Source organism: Oncorhynchus keta, chromosome 34, assembly GCF_023373465.1.
Source record: "Oncorhynchus keta strain PuntledgeMale-10-30-2019 chromosome 34, Oket_V2, whole genome shotgun sequence".
In the NCBI taxonomy this organism is placed as follows: domain Eukaryota; kingdom Metazoa; phylum Chordata; class Actinopteri; order Salmoniformes; family Salmonidae; genus Oncorhynchus; species Oncorhynchus keta.
The window spans coordinates 5,500,877-5,509,055 of record NC_068454.1 but is presented as its reverse complement, the minus strand read 5'-3'; the positions used below and the strand labels follow the sequence as shown (position 1 = coordinate 5,509,055).

At 47.2% G+C, this 8,179-nt stretch overlaps 1 long non-coding RNA gene across 6 annotated transcripts; it reads left to right on the top strand.

Moving 5' to 3' along the window:
* Positions 1-4,250: 4,250 nt before the first annotated feature.
* Positions 4,251-6,923, top strand: LOC127914866 (uncharacterized). 6 transcript variants are annotated; one of them, XR_008089364.1, is made up of 7 exons: positions 4,284-4,356; positions 4,843-4,874; positions 5,628-5,691; positions 5,819-5,882; positions 6,359-6,422; positions 6,623-6,686; positions 6,803-6,923. It is a non-coding gene; the product is annotated as an uncharacterized LOC127914866 (long non-coding RNA). The 6 variants fall into 6 exon arrangements; XR_008089366.1 differs by lacking the exon at positions 4,843-4,874; XR_008089363.1 differs by lacking the exons at positions 4,843-4,874; positions 5,819-5,882.
* The last annotated feature ends 1,256 nt before the right edge of the window (positions 6,924-8,179 follow it).

Below are 8,179 nucleotides of genomic sequence, written 5' to 3'. Positions count from 1 at the left end.
ATGACGACCGCTTGTTATAGTTGCTTGTTAGCTAGCTAGCAATTTTTTTTGCAATATCTGCTTTGACATGAAATGAGTCCAAACACCTCAAAACAAGGCAGGGCATCAATAACACGATAAAAACATGCTGAAATAAGACTCTTATGATCCCCCACATGGCAGAGTCATTATTGCTGGCAGTCTGGCCATCCAGAATCACAACAGGCAGATTTATGCCCCATGGAAGTGCGCACATCGTTTTGTGACATTGTCAGACAACCCATCTATGTAGCTAGATGCTAAATAATTGTATTGTAAACACACACACACACACACACACACACACACACACACACACACACACACACACACACACACACACACACACACACACACACACACACACACACACACACACACACACACACACACACACAATCTATTCACTTACTCCTGCAAATACAACAACTGTCTCTGTGTTTGCTGAGCTACATCGTCCATTCCGTACGGTATGTCCATCTTCTATAAATTAGAATAAAATGGTAGCTCAACTATCCAGCTTTGATTTTTTTTTTACAACAGATAGATAATTGAGCTGACGATACCAACAGTAGCTAACGTCGTGTTAGCCATCAGTTAGTTAGCTATTTTTATTAGTACATTTTAGCATATTTTGGACTTGATTAAACAGTAATTGGTTAGTTTGTGATACTTTGTCGGCTGATGAACAGAGTTTCAGCAGTTGGATTCCGTGTCCAGATAGCTAATCGATAACTGCACTGTCAAAACCCTGCTCATAACATCTGCTAGGTTGCTAATGAAGCAGAACTGCTAGCTAGACTGGTTAGTCCCTCACGTTAGTTAGCTTAACATTATCTGTCAGTGCAGCTTTTGAGTCAACATGTTGAAATGTTATTTACTTGAATCTGGCTAACTGTGAGGTAACTCTGAATTACATCATCGTGGGCTAACAAACTGTGCTATAGTAACAACAAGCTAGCAAACTGTGCTATAGTAACAACAAGCTAACAAACTGTGCTATAGTAACAACAAGCTAACAAACTGTGCTATAGTAACAACAAGCTAACAAACTGTGCTATAGTAACAACAAGCTAACAAACTGTGCTATAGTAACAACAAGCTAACAAACTGTGCTATAGTAACAACAAGCTAACGAACTGTGCTATTGTAATAACAAGCTAACAAACTGTGCTATAGTAACAACAAGGTAACAATGTGTATCTCTGGTTCTCCCTCCCATCTTTGCTCTCTCTCTCCCACAGAGAATGAACAGTTGCCCACACGTGCAAAAACATACATTTTTTTATGACGAATAAAAAATGACTTTGCTAAACCACTTTGACCCTTCTAAAGGGTCACCATACACTGACATTCTGGTTTTAGGCAGCACTGAAAAGGCAGGCCATGGCTCGTGTTTTGGACTTTTCAACGCAGTAATACGTAATACAGTGCAGCCTTGCTTGTTTTACTCCATCCCAGCAGGGTAAAAGACCCGCGTACTGAGACAAAATCATTTGGCCCCGAAAGCCCAGTTGCAGCGCATGGTTGCTCCTCGTCACAAACCACAGACCAACAACTATTATTTACACCAACAACCTAGGAATCACTACAAAACTTCTCGTATGACCTTTTATGTCATTTTATTAGGCTCAACCTTTGGAAGTTTCTCCGAGACGTGGCGACTAAATTCTGATCACTACATCCAACGAAGCACATTTCTGCAGCATTTGTAAAGACGTGATGTATACATGTTGATGATTTAATTATTGTGCTGTTTTGTAACTACACTGGTATGTTGACTGATAACCAGGTTGCAGGCACTGGTTACAGCTTGAAGATTTCTCTTGAGTGGGCAGCTTGATGAAAGCCGGTCAATTTTTACAACACCCAGAAAATATACCTCTCTGTTGATATCACATACATTATCAAGCATTTCACACGTTGTCCAGGTACTGACTGTTAGCACTTGGTGGTCTATAGCAGCTTCCCACTAGAAATGGCTTTAGGTGCGGCAGATGAACCTGTAGCCATATTACTTCAACAGTATTTAATATGAGTCATTGTCTCAACGCAGCCTTATAATGCTGTGTAAGGATCCAGGAACCCAAATGATTTGGGTGGATCCCATCCTCCTCATAATGCTGTGTAAGGAACCAGGAACCTAAATGATTTGGGTGGATCCCATCCTCCTCATAATGCTGTGTAAGGATCCAGGAACCTAAATGATTTGGGTGGATCCCATCCTCCTCATAATGCTGTGTAAGGATCCAGGAACCTAAATGATTTGGGTGGATCCCATCCTCCTCGTAATGCTGTGTAAGGATCCAGGAACCTAAATGATTTGGGTGGATCCCATCCTCCTCATAATGCTGTGTAAGGATCGAGGAACCTAAATGATTTGGGTGGATCCCATCCTCCTCATAATGCTGTGTAAGGATCCAGGAACCTAAATGATTTGGGTGGATCCCATCCTCATCATAATGCTATGTAAGGAACCAGGAACCCAGATGATTTGGGTGGATCCCATCCTCCTCATAATGCTGTGTAAGGATCCAGGAACCTAAATGATTTGGGTGGATCCCATCCTCCTTATAATGCTGTGTAAGGATCCAGGAACCCAGATGATTTGGGTGGATCCCATCCTCCTCATAATGCTGTGTAAGGATCCAGGAACCTAAATGATTCGGGTGGATCCCATCCTCCTCATAATGCTGTGTAAGGATCCAGGAACCTAAATGATTCGGGTGGATCCCATCCTCCTCATAATGCTGTGTAAGGATCCAGGAACCTAAATGATTTGGGTGGATCCCATCCTCCTCATAATGCTGTGTAAGGATCCAGGAAACCAGATGATTTGGGTGGATCCCATCCTCCTCATAATGCTGTGTAAGGATCCAGGAAACCAGATGATTTGGGTGGATCCCATCCTCCTCATAATGCTGTGTAAGGAACCAGGAACCTAAATAAAACTAGCTTTGTTTCCAGAAGGTATGAAACAGTACAATACATTTGACAACAACAGAGCTGCAATAGTCTTGTCGCCAGTTATGGAGGACTCAAAGTCTGCTGAACTGTTTAATCCCATGATTTAGGGAGGTCAGAGGGACAGATATTATGTGGCGTTTGTTGGTGTCAAGCTGTGACCCAATCAGTTCTGTTAAATTCCATCTTCAGCTGTTCTGAGCTGCCCTTCAATATGTAATTGAATCCACACATGAACGACGATTGTCTACATTTCCTGATGCAAGTTTGAAATGTTTGGGAGCAGCATGGATAGCACATATTTGGGCGGCAGTGTAGCCTAGTGGTTATAGCGGTTGGACTAGTAACCAGAAGGTTGCAAGTTCAAACCACGGAGCAGACAAGGGACAAAATCTGTTGTTCTGTCCCTGAACAGGCAGTTAACCTACTGTTCCTAGGCCGTCATTGAAAATAAGAATTTGTTCTTACTGACTAGCCTAGTTAAATAAATGTAAAAAAATTAATTTGCAAACAAACGCCTGCATTTTATCCACATCCTATCAGACACTGCTTCCATCTGGCATTCCACTGATTTTAAAACTCGGTCCTCCAGAAAGTGGAGAGCATAATCAACACTTTTGCAATGGTCCTTCTGTAGCTCAGTTGGTAGAGCATGGCGCTTGTAACGCCAGGGTAGTGGGTTCGATTCCCGGGACCACCCATATGTAGAATGTATGCACACATGACTGTAAGTCTCTTTGGATAAAAGCGTCTGCTAAATGGCATATATTATTATTATTATATTATTCACGATATCTTTCAAAGCTGTGTTAGAAAGGATTACTTCCATATACTGAGCAGCTCATGAAATATAGAGAGAAGCATGCTACATGGTAGACCAATCCGAACTCATCTCTCAGCAATTCCAGCCCATCCATTATCTCAGCCTATCATGATTAGCGGGAAGGTTCCTGACTTTTTCCATGGTGAAACCAATTAGGCTCGTAATTTTACATTTTGCATTTTCAGACAAGTTTGTTATTAAGGCACATGAAAGTTCACATTTCTGCCATTTTGATAAAAATTCACAATAATTACGTTCAAACGCCTCTCCTGTGAAGTTGTGACGCACAACATACTCCTAGTTTCCTGAAACGATTCACATATGTCATGGATAATTTTCTTCTTTATTTATAATCAAAGGGCAAAAACAATTCACACAATGAAACAATGAAGGTGCAAGTATTGACAGGAGACAGTTGAGCCATTCTGGAGAGAGACTCACATATGGGGTGGCAGGTAGCCTAGTGGTTAGAGTGTTGGGGTGGCAGGTAGCCTAGTGGTTAGAGTGTTGGGGAGGCAGGTAGCCTAGTGGTTAGAGTGTTGGGGAGGCAGGTAGCCTAGTGGTTAGAGTGTTGGTGCGGCAGGTAGCCTAGTGGGGAGGCAGTGGTTTAGAGTGTTGGTGCGGCAGGTAGCCCAGTGGTTGGGTTGTGGGCAGGTAGCCCAGTGGTTAGAGTGTTGGGGCGACAGGTAGCCCAGTGGTTAGAGTGTTGGGGTGGCAGGTAGCCTAGTGGGGAGGCAGGTAGCCTAGTGGTTAGAGTGTTGGGGCGGCAGGTAGCCCAGTGGTTAGAGTGTTGGGGCGGCAGGTAGCGCAGTGGTTAGAGTGTTGGGGCGGCAGGTAGCCCAGTGGTTAGAGTGTTGGGGTGTTGGTGCGGCAGGTAGCCCAGTGGTTAGAGTGTTGGGGCGGCAGGTAGCCTAGTGGTTAGAGTGTTGGGGTGGCGGCAGGTAGCCCAGTGGTTAGAGTGTTGGGGCGGCAGGTAGCCTAGTGGTTAGAGTGTTGGGGCGGCAGGTAGCCCAGTGGTTAGAGTGTTGGGGTGGCAGGTAGCCTAGTGGTTAGAGTGTTGGGGAGGCAGGTAGCCTAGTGGTTAGAGTGTTGGGGTGGCAGGTAGCCCAGTGGTTAGAGTGTTGGGGAGGCAGGTAGCCCAGTGGTTAGAGCAGGTAGCCTAGTGGTTAGAGTGTTGGGGTGGCAGGTAGCCTAGTGATTAGAGTGTTGGGGAGGCAGGTAGCCCAGTGGTTAGAGTGTTGGGGTGGCAGGTAGCCTAGTGGTTAGAGTGTTGGGCAGGTAGCCCAGTGGTTAGAGTGTTGGGGTGGCAGGTAGCCTAGTGGTTAGAGTGTTGGGGTGGCAGGTAGCCTAGTGGTTAGAGTGTTGGGGAGGCAGGTAGCCTAGTGGTTAGAGTGTTGGGGAGGCAGGTAGTCTAGTGATTAGAGTGTTGGGGCGGCAGGTAGCCTAGTGGTTAGAGTGTTGGGGTGGCAGGTAGCCTAGTGGTTAGAGTGTTGGGGAGGCAGGTAGTCTAGTGGTTAGAGTGTTGGGGAGGCAGGTAGCCCAGTGGTGGTTTGGGGTGGCAGGTAGCCTGTGGTTAGAGGTTGGGGAGGCAGGTAGCCTAGTGGTTAGAGTGTTGGGGTGGCAGGTAGCCCAGTGGTTAGAGTGTTGGGGTGGCAGGTAGCCTAGTGGTTAGAGTGTTAGGGTTGGGGCGGCAGGTAGCCTAGTGGTTAGAGTGTTGGGGCGGCAGGTAGCCTAGTGGTTAGAGTGTTGGGGCGGCAGGTAGCCTAGTGGTTAGAGTGTTGGGGCGGCAGGTAGCCTAGTGGTTAGAGTGTTGGGGTGGCAGGTAGCCTAGTGGTTAGAGTGTTGGGGAGGCAGGTAGCCTAGTGGTTAGAGTGTTGGGGAGGCAGGTAGCCTAGTGGTTAGAGTGTTGGGGTGGCAGGTAGCCCAGTGGTTAGAGTGTTGGGGTGGCAGGTAGCCTAGTGGTTAGAGTGTTGGGCGGCAGGTAGCCTAGTGGTTAGAGTGTTGGGGTGGCAGGTAGCCTAGTGGTTAGAGTGTTGGGGAGGCAGGTAGCCTAGTGGTTAGAGTGTTGGGGAGGCAGGTGCCTTGGTTAGAGTGTTGGGGCGGCAGGTAGCCTAGTGGTTAGAGTGTTGGGGTGGCAGGTAGCCTAGTGGTTAGAGTGTTGGGGCGGCAGGTGTTGGGGAGGCAGGTAGTCTAGTGATTAGAGTGTTGGCCAGGTAGCCTAATGGTTAGAGTGTTGGGGTGGCAGGTAGCCTAGTGGTTAGAGTGTTCGGGTGGCAGGTAGCCTAGTGGTTAGAGTGTTGGGGCGGCAGGTAGCCCAGTGGTTAGAGTGTTGGGGTGGCAGGTAGCCTAGTGGTTAGAGTGTTGGGGTGGCAGGTAGCCTAGTGGGGAGGCAGGTAGCCTAATGGTTAGAGTGTTGGGGTGGCAGGTAGCCTAGTGGTTAGAGTGTTCGGGTGGCAGGTAGCCTAGTGGTTAGAGTGTTGGGGCGGCAGGTAGCCCAGTGGTTAGAGTGCTGGGGTGGCAGGTAGCCCAGTGGTTAGAGTGTTGGGGTGGCAGGTAGCCTAGTGGTTAGAGTGTTGGGGAGGCAGGTAGCCTAGTGGTTAGAGTGTTGGGGAGGCAGGTAGCCTAGTGGTTAGATTGTTGGGGTGGCAGGTAGCCTAGTGGGGAGGCAGGTAGTCTAGTGATTAGAGTGTTGGGGAGGCAGGTAGCCTAGTGGTTAGAGTGTTGGGGTGGCAGGTAGCCTAGTGGGGAGGCAGGTAGCCTAGTGGTTAGAGTGTTGGGGAGGCAGGTAGTCTAGTGATTAGAGTGTTGGGGAGGCAGGTAGCCTAGTGGTTAGAGTGTTGGGGAGGCAGGTAGCCTAGTGGTTAGAGTGTTGGGGAGGCAGGTAGCCTAGTGGTTAGAGTGTTGGGGTGGCAGGTAGCCTAGTGGGGAGGCAGGTAGTCTAGTGGTTAGAGTGTTGGGGAGGCAGGTAGCCTAGTGGTGAGAGTGTTGGGGAGGCAGGTAGCCTAGTGGTTAGAGTGTTGGGGAGGCAGGTAGCCTAGTGGTTAGAGTGTTGGGAAGGCAGGTAGCCTAGTGGTTAGAGTGTTGGGGAGGCAGGTAGCGTAGTGGTTAGAGTGTTGGGGAGGCAGGTAGCCTAGTGGTTAGAGTGTTGGGGAGGCAGGTAGCGTAGTGGTTAGAGTGTTGGGAAGGCAGGTAGCGTAGTGGTTAGAGTGTTGGGGAGGCAGGTAGCGTAGTGGTCAGAGCGTTGTGCCAGGAACCGAAACGTTGTTCGATTGAATCCGCGAGCTGACAAGGTACAAATCAGTCAACAAGGCAGTTAACCCACTGTTCCCCGGTAGGCTTTCATTGTAAATAAGAACTTTTTCTTAACTGACTTGCCTAGTTAAATGAATACATTCAACTTCTTCATGTCTCAACACTTGAATTTATACTCTAGACACATTATCGTGTACGTATATTCTAGATCCTTTTTTCCAGCTTCGTTCTTAGTCTGCATTGAAGCTTTGCCTGTTTGATGATTCATGAAAGGTCGTAGCGGGATTTCTTACAAGCGGACGGATTAGTGTCCTGTTCCATGAAAGCGACAGCTCTAGCCTTTAGCTCAGTGCATATGTTGCCTGTAATCTTCTAGTAGGGATATCTATGTATGTTCACTGTGTGGACGACATTGTCAATGTACTTATTACAGTTGAATTTGTATTAAGCCATTTACAAAGTCTAGCCTCAGATTCTCTCTTCATGTTTGACTTTTAAAATGTCAACTCTTCCAAATCTGTTGATTCCTCCCTAACTCACCAAACAATATGCTAGCATTTCTAGAATGACCTTCTGTGGCCTGGAAGAGGGCATGCCGGCAGCCTCATATCAGCCGATGAGGCACCTGACAAATGTGGCGTCGTGTGTGCCTAAGGTTTGATTAATCTCCCCAACGATGGAAGGGCTAATGGGCAGGGCATTTAAGCGAGGACACGGCTGCTCCATGATCTTCCTCCAGGACACAGGCAGCACAGCACAGACTAATGGGTCCTACTGTAATCAGATTACTCCTCTCTCCCTCAGACACCCAGCCCCAGACCCAGCACCAGAGTTATAACGGTCTCTGATAACTCCTCTCACCCTCAGACACCCAGCCCCAGACCCAGCACCAGAGTTTTTTTTTATTTATTTTTTTATTTCACCTTTATTTAACCAGGTAGGCAAGTTGAGAACAAGTTCTCATTTACAATTGCGATCTGGTCAAGATAAAGCAAAGCAGTTCGACAGATACAACGACACAGAGTTACACATGGAGTAAAACAAACACACAGTCAATAAAATAAAATGTGAGCAAATTAGGTGAGAAGGGAGGTAAAGGCAAAAAAGGCCATGGTGGCAAAG